At 50.6% G+C, this 10485-nt stretch overlaps 1 protein-coding gene across 1 annotated transcript in view; it reads right to left on the reverse strand.

Moving 5' to 3' along the window:
• Positions 1-6818, reverse strand: part of ASB5 (ankyrin repeat and SOCS box containing 5) — a 75901-nt gene extending 69083 nt beyond the window's left edge. Inside the window, exon 1 of the mRNA XM_037055117.1 lies at positions 6613-6818. The gene's annotated coding sequence lies outside the window, so the exon portion shown is untranslated. The remainder of the gene's footprint in view (positions 1-6612) is intronic.
• Positions 6819-10485: the final 3667 nt, after the last annotated feature.

The following is a 10485-nucleotide window of genomic DNA, read 5'->3' on the forward strand; positions in this document are numbered from 1 at the left end:
CTCCAAGCGAGGCCAGACCCTGCCCCTGCTCCGCCAGCGGTGACCCGGGAGGGCTGCTGGTCCCTAGGAGACATATAGTTTGGATTGGTAGCTGACTGTGCCGGTTGTTTCTCACTGGGTACAGCCCCGTTTAGCTGCGGGCGTTTTCCCAGCGCTGTGTGCGCGAGCCTGTGTCCGCGGGCAAGGCCAGAGGCGTGAGGTCATGCGGAGGGGAGTGGGTTTGGCTCCCATCTCTTCCATTAAACTTTTCAGGGCGCCGCCTTCTTCGCCTGTAAAGTGACGGTTGCACTAGTGAACGTGAGCAGTGGCTCTTTCACACCGCCCACGCCGGTAAGGCCCACGCTGGTAAGGTTCCTTGGGCCTGCTCGGGAGGGAGCCTTAACCACCAAAGCCCCTTAGTGAGGGGAAGCCAGGAAGATGATAGACACACCCACGTAATTCAGGTGGGGCCGACTTTATTTCTGGTAGGTTTTACACCCAGAAAATGTACTTCACGTGGTTAGTGCAGGCAGACGTGGGAACTTCCGAGCCGTGGGCATCGCCGCTGAGAGCGGGGGTGCGTGCTGGAGAGGGGAGCTGGGCCAGTTACGGGGTGCAGGGCGGGGTCCGCAGTTCAGGCCACGGAGCTGGGGGGGTCTGGCCGCTTGGCGGAGGAGAATGTCGCCGAGCACTAGAGCAGGAAGTTACCGGACAGGTCCGCCTGCTGTTTTGGAATTTGGCGAGGACAAGGGTTCTAGCCCAGCCAGCAGGATGAACAGGTCATCGTGTTTTGTTTTTACGTAACTAAGGGAAACGCCGCAGGGGAGGATGCGCCCACATGAGAATACGTAAGTGAAGTCTCAGGAACTCGTTTTTGGGTGTGAACAGCTTTTTTACTTTTCCATGGTTCTACGTGAAAAAAACAATTAGACTTCGTCCATATTGATTACCTTGCCATCCTCAGTGTCACTGTTTTAAAGAACTTGAACTACGTGTCCTCGAAGGCCCAGTCTTCCGACTCACAAAAACCGAAGTACGACCGGAAACGTGAGCGCCCAGAGGTGAAAGGGTGGTCGCAGACACGCAGCCAAAGTCATTCTGGTCAGAAAGGGGTTGATTTTAACATGGGGGGCTCACACCCCCCCTTTTCTCTAGGAGTGTAACCTAAACAAAGAAGTTCAGGTTAAACGTTTAACCTAATTCCCCCAGATTGATTACATTGGGTTCCTTTATGCTTCAAGGAGAATAACAAAACTTCAGCATTTCCTTAGGGTTATTTTGAACGTTGTGCCTTGGAATTGCTTTACAGTTCTCTGTGTGTGTGTGTGTCGGGGGGGTGTCTGGCCAGCCTACGGACAGCAGTAGAGGTGGGCTATGAGGTGGTGATGACCTTTGTCACTCCTCTGTCTAGCAGGGGTGTCCAGCCTTTCAGCCAGCGGGAAGAAAGAGATGCCTTGGGCTACACATTAAAGACACTGCGACATGTAATCACACACGAAAAAATCTCAATGTTTTAAGTAAATCTACATTTTGTGTTGGGCCGCATTCATAGCCATCCTGGACCACATGCGGGCGGCGGGTTGGACACCCCTGGGAAGCTGTGGATCTTTGGGGAGTAGATTAGTGGGGGTATTTTTTCATAGCACTTAGAATGCACACTGTAGGGGTCGACTGGGGCAACCAAAGCTGTGAACCTGGGTGGTGTGCGAAGGTCTGCCCCTTTCAGAAGCTTCCCTGGCTTTTTCGGCGGAGAGCCTGTGTGCGTCTGTGAGCGCCAGGGGCTGAAAGAGGCCTGTTGCACAAAGTCGTGTATGTTGATGCAATTCCAGAGATTGTTTACTTCACAAATACAGCCTGATACGAAAAAAATTCATGAGAACACTGGAGATATGTTTGAGGATTTTCTGCATTGCAATAAATAGCATTTTTCTAATGAAAATGAACTTTATGAGTCCAAGTATGCATTTTAAAAGGTTCGCAGGTTTATGCTTCTTATGCGAAGCTGCCGAACTAAAGGACAAGGGGTGAAATCAAGTCCAGCGAACTAAAGTTTTTTTTCTTTCTCTCGTCTTTTTTAAACGTTTTTTGTGGGGTGAGTGGCAGAGGGTCCTCACGCCTGAGGTCTCTCTCCCTAGTCTGTGCTCCTACACTAGCCAAACGGTAAGCTGTCTGTGCGCAGCCTTGTCAGATACCTCCTTGTATCTGCCCCAGCGCCTGCGCACCTACTAGGCGCCCAGTCAATACAGGTGACAAATGGCAGCCTTGTCTTTCTGATGGGGACAGTCCCCATGGGGACAGTCCCTCGCTGTTGCAACCTTGAGCTCTGGGTGCCAGGAGCTCTGACCCCTCCCGTCTCCCTCCCCGCCCCCCTTGTTTGGAGGGTCCAGGCAAATGCAGCCCTTGCTCCCACCAGAGAGCCCAGGGCCAGGGCCTGGCTGGGAAGAGAGGCGGATAGAAAGCACTTTACTAAAAATCACACTAGAAAACCACCGCACAGCCAGACTTTAAAAAAACCTCAGGATGCTTCCTTAGCTCATGAACAAAGGGTCTGACTGCACAGCCTGACCCTGTCTCGGGAAGTCGGTTGGTTGAGGCCCTTCCGCCTCTTGGGCCCAGCAGCTGGGCAGGCCGGCTGCGGTCACATCTGTCACATGGAGCTTGTTGGACGGCGGGGACCGCCCTGAGTTACAGAATTCCACTTTTCCTCTTTTTCTCCCAGGAGAGAGGGGCTGTGTAGCGTGAACTCAGGCAAAACAATACAAGGAGTCCCTCAGAAGAACAGAACATCTGTTGAATTTGGAGGGTCATTTTTTTTAATCACAAGTATATTTTATCTGGAACAGTAGGGAAGGGCAGCTCACTTTGTTTTTTTTTTTGCTTGTGTTTTCTCCAAACCTAGGCAGTCCAGTGTAGGAACTTGAGTCCCTACGCATTTTCTCTTGCACGCCTTCGTCCCTTTCTTTCCAGGCAAGGCGCTCCCACGGGGATTCTGGGTGCCACAGGTCTAGGGTGAATGAGTTACCCCACGGAAGGGAACTATGTCACCTGAAGGGGTCGGTGTGACTTGGACTATCCGCGTCCTGGCCAGGCTGGGAGAAGCACCTCCTCTGGGCCCTTCCTGTCCCTGGAAAGCAGCAGAAGGGCCTTTTCTTCCCGGAATAAGTCATCCACGCACACCCCACTGATCTGTGTGCTGCACATGGCGGAAAACGGGCATCTGGGAGTCTGAGACACCAGTCAGTACATGTGCGGGACAAAAGAGCCCCTGCTTCCGAGGCCCACCTCTGTGGAGGCCAGAGCCCGCTGCTGGGCGGCCGGAAGGGCTGGGCCTGCCTGGCAATGAGAGAGTGCACATGTCAGAGGGATCCCTCCCAAAGGCATCTTGAACTTGGAGGGAATGGGACCCTGTCAGGACTGAGGTCACCAGGGGGTGTGGGCCTCCTACGGGATCATTTGGGAAGTCTCGGGTTTGTCCTGTTGCTGCGGCCTCCGAGGCTGCTTTAAGACCCCGGTGACCACACCCTGGGTACAGAGACAAGCAGGGCCTCTGGGACTCGAAGGGACTCTGGCTCCCTTGGGATGACAACTTGGCAAATGCCCTTGGATTCGGAGAGACAGCTGGCTGCCAGACTTGCTGTCAGCCCCACACTTGGAGCCCAGTTCAACAAGCGGGTAGTTAAAATGACACTGACCCCTGTAGCGGATGACACCTGAGTTTCAGTGGCTCCAGAAAATGGGAGTCCATTTCTCACTGCTGGAGGGGCCGGTAGGGTGTGACTGAAGGGTGCAAGGGGCTGCCTTTGGGTGGGACGCTCGTCCCCACCCTCTGCGCTCCCTCAGGACGGGGTGGGACTGCCACCCAGGGCTGCCAGCCCTTCCCCTGCAGCTGGCTGACCAGGGTCCCGAAGTGGGGAAGCCTCACTTACTCCAGTCGCTTCGCCCCAGCCTGAAAATTTAGAGGTGCGCTGAGATTTGCGTGTGAAGCCATAACTGATTCGTCTTCGTTGCCGCGCAGCGAACCACTGTTTACCGTAGTCCACAGCAGTGCACAGTCTGTGTGACGTGGCGGCCTGTTCTCTCGGCGGCGGCAGCCACGGCATATTCTTCCTGCCGCCCGGGTAGCCTGGTGTGCGTTTGTTTCTGGGAAAGAGACCCTCCCGCGTGTTTGCTGTCATTGCACATCAAAGGTTGGGAATGAAAGAATCTCTAACACTCAACGTCCAAAATCTTCATCTTGTTAAAATAGTCTAAAGGATGTGATGTTTGGCCTATTGTAATGACTATCAGTTTAAAGCACACACCGTTGAGTTGCCTTAAAAATGTATCGACATGTGTGACATGGCATATAAACACCACAGTGACTCAGTAGCCACAACCGTGCCCTCTCTAAGGAACAAATCCCGAACATTAGAAGTTGTATCATTCCTTTTTCTCCTTACAATCATATTTATGTTCCTTTCCCCCAACACCATTTTATTCCAATGGCTCATAATACAGACAGTTCTATTTTCAGAAGCCTTATATCAATAACTCTGCCACACTCTCTGCAATAAAAATATGTGCATACATTAGAACTGATCTTTAAAAATTATCTGTGACCCCGGTAAGTGTTTACAAGTTACCATGGAGGAAGTTATTTCTATAATTATCAACAGTACAAAATGATCCAACTACGAGTTAGAAATTTTGGCAGATAATTACCAAGCAATCGTAACTCTTAATGAGATGGGATCAGATGTGGGGACACAATCGATGGCGCTTTTGTTAAAGAGACTACCACACCCCCTGTCTGTGCCCAGGCTTTACCCCACAGCCCGGCCCTGGAGGAGGGGAGGGGGTGGAGGAGGGCCTCGGGCTGGGGCACCAGGTCCCAGTCGGTGCTGGCCCTCTGAGCAGCGTGGCCACAGGGCCAGGGCCCCACATTTCCTCCTAACTGAGGACCCTGCTCTGACATACCCTGCTTGCAACCAGCCTGCACACGTTTCCAGGTCCGGCGGGTTCCCATCGCCACCTTTTCTACCTATTGTCCAACCTCCTCAAAGTACTTCCCAACTCGGCTTGCACTTTGCCTCCATTTGGTTGGGTAGGTTCTCACTTTGGCCAGGCTGGGGGTGTCCAGTGGAATGTCCCTTTGGTTTCCACCCGGTCACTAAAATGTTGGCTTCCTTCCAGGTGTGGCGCCCACCCTTGCTGGGAAAGTAGATGCTCAAACCTCACCTCTTCTCTGTCTGCCTTGTAGATTCTTAAGCCAGGGACCCTGTTAATTGCTCCCAGTGCACCCTGGCGGAGTCTTTCCCCCTCCTCGCGGTGCCCTTTCCTAAGCTGAAGGTCTAAAAACAAGCACATGAATTCGTTTTTCTTCCACTAGGGTTCTCTGGGACTGTTCTCCCAGCCTAGGAGGGTGGGCGTCTGGGTTTGGCTTCCTAGCTATGTTGCCTTGAGGAAGTTACGCTGGGTTGACAACGGAGTAACTGACTCTAACATGCAGGGTTGTACGTGCCCCGCACCACGTGTGCCTGCAGAGACGCACACTGAGTGGCTATTGTGTTGACTGTTGTCGTTTCCTTTATTTGACAGTCTAGGACAGAGGTGTCAAACACAAGGCCTGTGGGCCGAGTCCCGCCCTTCAGCTTATCTCTGCCCGACAGCAGCTCAGAGCTCTCACTTAACTGTTAAGGGGTAGTTATACTTAGACAGTCCTAAAATTACACCCAGCCCTTTGAAGGCAACCGGGAGGCTGATGTGGCCCCCGGTGAAAATGAGTTGGACACCCCTGGTAGGGGAAAAGAGGTCGGTGCCCCCAACTAAATACTCAGGTGTTGCATGTTTAAACACCCTTGTAGCACACAGGTAGAAAATTACTGATCTAGATGAACGTGTTAATGACTTCAAGAAGTATGGCAAATTGGACCCTAATTTTAACCATTTGGAATAAGAAGAGCAGGGAAAGAAAACAGGAAATAAACTTTGGCTGGAAGCTGGTGCGCGCCATGAAACGCCGCGGACGATTCCAGAGTGGACCCCGGCCAAGGCACGAGGGAGGCCGGCCACGAGCGGCTTTCAGCGAGAACGTTTCCATCTCAGACCATCCCGCGGTCACCCGAGGTCTGGGAGTGGGTGGGGCCGCCACGCAGGTCTCCACCAGCCTGTCCGGCCTGGAGCGAGGCCCCTTTCCGCGCACACCTGGGATGTGGCACAGTCCCCAGCTCAGACCTCACCACGGGGGTCCCTGCAGAACCTTGAGTGGGCCAGGCACCGCGCTTATCCCCTGGGTAGGCCGCGGGGGTTGCACACAGCCCCTCAGAACGCTCACCGTCCTTGGGACATTCTGCTTCGTCCCAAAGTGGGGAGTGCCCAGCGCCGCCTGAGGCCCCCGCTGTGGTCTCAGAGAGCCAAGAAATAAAAGTACTGTAACTGCGGGGATGACACCCCTCCCCCAGCTGAGGCTCTGGCACGAAAAACGAAAGTTCAAACCGGAATAGGTATTAAAGAATGAAGAGTCCCAGAGGCGTAGCAGACGCTCCTCGTCGTTACACTGCTGGGATTCGTTACACTGTTGGGACAGACATCCAAGGCGCAGGCTCCCGGGGCCGCAGCCGCGGCTGGAGCAGGAGAACCGGTTTCTGTACTCACCGCAGCCGGGAGACCAGCTCTCCTGTCCTGTCCTGCTGGCGTCCCTCCTGCGGGAAGGGGCCAGGGAGCCCTGGGGCAGGTGGCGCTGGGGTGATGAGACCAGTGGGCGGACCGGCTCCCCGGGCGACTGGAGCCTCGCAGCAACAGGGCTGAAGGGTGACGCAGGCGAGCGCGGAGGGGCAGGAGGTCGAGCTGGACGCCGGCCGCCTCTGCGTGGAGCTGCCCTTGAGCGATGGGCTTAGCGGCTCCAAGGTCAGCGCGTCCTCCTGAGGAGGACACCGCTCACCCACGGAGAGTGGGGTGGGGTGGGGGGGGGGGTGGTCACCTGCCGATCCTCACTCGCCTGATCTGGTGACCTAGAGGCGTCAAGTGTCCCCGGATAGAAAACACATCCTAAAGGGACTTCATGGAAGCTCTGGGGCCCAACCAACTCTACAAAAATTAATAGAGAAAGAGGCAAATCTGACCTCAGCACCACTGTTCCAATGAACTGTTTAGTGAAAAGGCCCAGAATAAGTTTCCATGTAAGTGTAATATTTTTAATGCAGTGCAAGCTGTAAAATCACTAGAGAGGGAGATCATTTCATCCATGCAACTTTTCTAGTTTCTTGATGTTTAAAAATTATTATTATTTTTTTACTTTTTAATAAACAGTTTTAGTGCCAAATCATTTCACGAGCAGCCATGTATAGGGCACTATGCCGTCCGAAGACACCGCACCTGGGTGTTTCGTTTTACCTCTGTGAAGGGGAAATTCTTCATGCTGGCCAGGTGTGTTCTTGTGAAAGGCCAGAAAAAAGTGATACTCCCCTTGCCACACTCCAAGTTCGCAATTGCTTACCCTTCGCTGATTTATGGTGCTTTGGTGCCCTCTGGTGGTGCAATTTGAGAAAACAAGCAATAGTATCAGAGCCCTGATTTTCAACCGGTGAGCGGGAAGAATTTTAAAACATGCAACACCTGTTTTGTGATCCCTCCTACTTTGTTCTTCTTTCTCAACATTGCAGCTGCTATTCGGGGTCGTTTATGGTTCCATATAAATGTTTGGAGTGTTTGTTCTATGTCTGTGAAATATGCCATTGGTACTTTAATAGGTATTGCATTGAATCTGTAAATTGCTTTGGATAGTATGGACATTTTGATGATGTTTAATTCTTCCAATACCATATGATCTCACCTTTAACAGGAAGCTAAACAACAAAGCAAACAAGCAAGAAAATATAACCAAAGACACTGAAATAGAGAACAGGCTGACAGTGACCAGAGGGAAGAGGGGAGGGAATTTTAGGGGAAATAAGGGAGGGATTTAGAGGAACATATATAAAGGATTTATGGACAACAACTGAGAAGGGTGGAAATGGGAGGGAGGGGGGAGCACAGGGGTGGGATGGGATGGGAGTAATAGAAAACTGTACTTGAGAAATAATTAGATAAAAAATAATCAAATAAATAAATAAATAAAACACGCAACACCTGACTATTTAGCCAGGGGAAATGACCTCTTTTCCCTCAGACTGTCAAATTAATAAAATGACAATGGCCGGCACAACAGCAGCCGTCTGGCATGAGTGAATCAAAATTATACCTATTTTGGGGGTCAGATTGGCATATATATATGGTGGCGTGTCACAGAACTGTAGTGATTAGTTTATGTGATAAGATGAAAAAGGTTGAAAATCGCTGCTACGTAGTATCATGCCCAGTAATGGTTGCAAGTCACACACTGAAAACCATCAAGAAAAATTGCCCCTAAGACTGACCTTGGTGGTTCATTTCGTTTTGCCTCCCATAAAAATTGCTAACAGCTTTGGCGCATTGAGTTAATAAAAACGATAACTAACTTCATAAACCGAGACTAGGCTTGAAAACCTGTCTCGTAAAAAAGATGATAAATCTTTTTAAAATGGGACTAACAAAAAATCAATTTTATTTCATCTCTGAGTGTGTGTCTGCAACAAACGCCATCTCACTGAAAGAAGACAGGAAACTCGAAAAAGCCCTGGAAAACCAGGTTAAAAACAAGCCCATGAAGAGTATGAAAAACGGCATTTATTCTGAACTACAACTGACGGAGTGGAAGGGCGTGGCCCTAGAGTAGCTATTTTTCCATCACTTCAATTTTACCCTTTCAATCTCCTTATGGTTTAGGGACATGCCTTTTATTTACTTTTAGTTTTAATAAAAAATTTAAAAGATGTACTTATTTATTTTTAGAGAGAAGGGAAGGGAAGGAGAAAGAGAAATGTTGATGTGTGGTTGCCTCTTGCGTGCCCCCAAAATGGGAACCTGGCTTGCAACCCAAGCCTGTGCCTTAAGTGGGAATTGAACTGGTAACCCCTTGGTTTACAGGCCTGTGCTTAATCCACTGAGCTACACAAGCCTGCCTGAGGGATGCCTTTTAACTAGAATATAGCTGAGCCCTGGCTGGGTATCTCAGTTGGAGCGTTGTCCCTGATAGAGTGAAGGTGTCGGGCTCCATCCCTGGTCAGGGCACATGCAAGAAGCAAGCAATGAACGCACAAACGAGTGGAACAACAAAGTGATGTCTCACTTTATTTTTCTCTGTCTCTCAAATCAAATTAAAAAATTCTAAACGCAGGTCCTGCCATGGAAGATCCTAGGTCTCTGGGAAGAGCGAAGGAGTGTGGACTCCGAGGTCAGAAAGGTGAAGCCCACTGACACGGGGCCTCTGTGCAATGGGTACACACAAGTCTCATGTCACATACAACATACACAGGGTCCTCGGGAGAAGTGGGAAGTCCACAGTGAGAGAGGCTGGGCGATACCTTCCTTACCTGCCCTCAGCATTTTGGGCTGTATTTGTGTATAGAGCTCAATATAACTCAGTATGTAACTAAGTTATGTGCCTCAACTGAGTTAATCAGGTATTCTGCATTTCACGAGCCCTTGGTGTCCATAAACTTGCCTGGGTCATATGCACACAATCTTGAAATTTCAGTGGCTCATAATAAATAGCCACTGAAATGCCTATTCATTAATAAATAAATATTTATGTATTACTCATGATCCAAGCGGGTGGTCTGAGAGAGGAGCGGGGGCTCTGGCTTTTGAAATCAGAGCCCCTGACCTTGGCTTCTGGGCACCCAGTGTCGGCATGTGCTTCTAGGACCCCTGCACTGCACTGGAAATAAATATATATAACAGAAGAAGGAGCACAGAGAATCGTGCAGGCCAGCCTTGCAGGCCATCTCAGGGTAGGAGAGTTATTCGTAACCTGCACGTGGAGAACAGGCAAAGCCATCAGCTCTCTGAAAACCCTGTCAGCCTGAATTCTCTTTTCTCTGGGCTGGGCTCCTTGTCAGAAATGAAGAACACGTCCGTTGTCCCTGGAGGAGGCTGTTTGTTCTTCTTCTGTCTGTTCCTGTTTGTTCTTTCTGGTGACACTCGATCAACAGGCCCGTGGCCCTCCTCCATGAACTTGGTCTTAACCATGACTCAGGATTGGAGAAGCAGAGAGGAGCCCCTTTCCTTGCGGATGCAGCAGTGAGGGGACCATGGGGCGGGAGTGCGGTGGCAATAGCAGGACAGGGAATGCGGGGCGACATCGAGTGCGGTTTAGGGGTTCAGTTTAGTGTCTGTCTGCAGGAGCTCCCTCAGGGTGCAGAACTTGATGCAAGACTGCGCTGGAGAAATAGCAGCCGAAGTAGAAAGCACGAGAACTACAAATTCAGAACCACTGCTAATAAATGAACTAATGGGTGATTTATACATGTGTCCATGTTTCTCTGCATGTGCACACAATATACACAACATTTAACCCCTTCCGGTAACATTTATCAGCACCTTGTTTGAAGAGAGATGGGTTGTTAAAAATAAGCTAATAGGAATTTAATGTTTTTATAACATTCAGTT

Source organism: Sturnira hondurensis, unplaced genomic scaffold (genome assembly GCF_014824575.4).
Source record: "Sturnira hondurensis isolate 20B ecotype Veracruz unplaced genomic scaffold, ASM1482457v3 Scaffold0008640, whole genome shotgun sequence".
Classification (NCBI taxonomy): Eukaryota; Metazoa; Chordata; class Mammalia; order Chiroptera; family Phyllostomidae; genus Sturnira; species Sturnira hondurensis.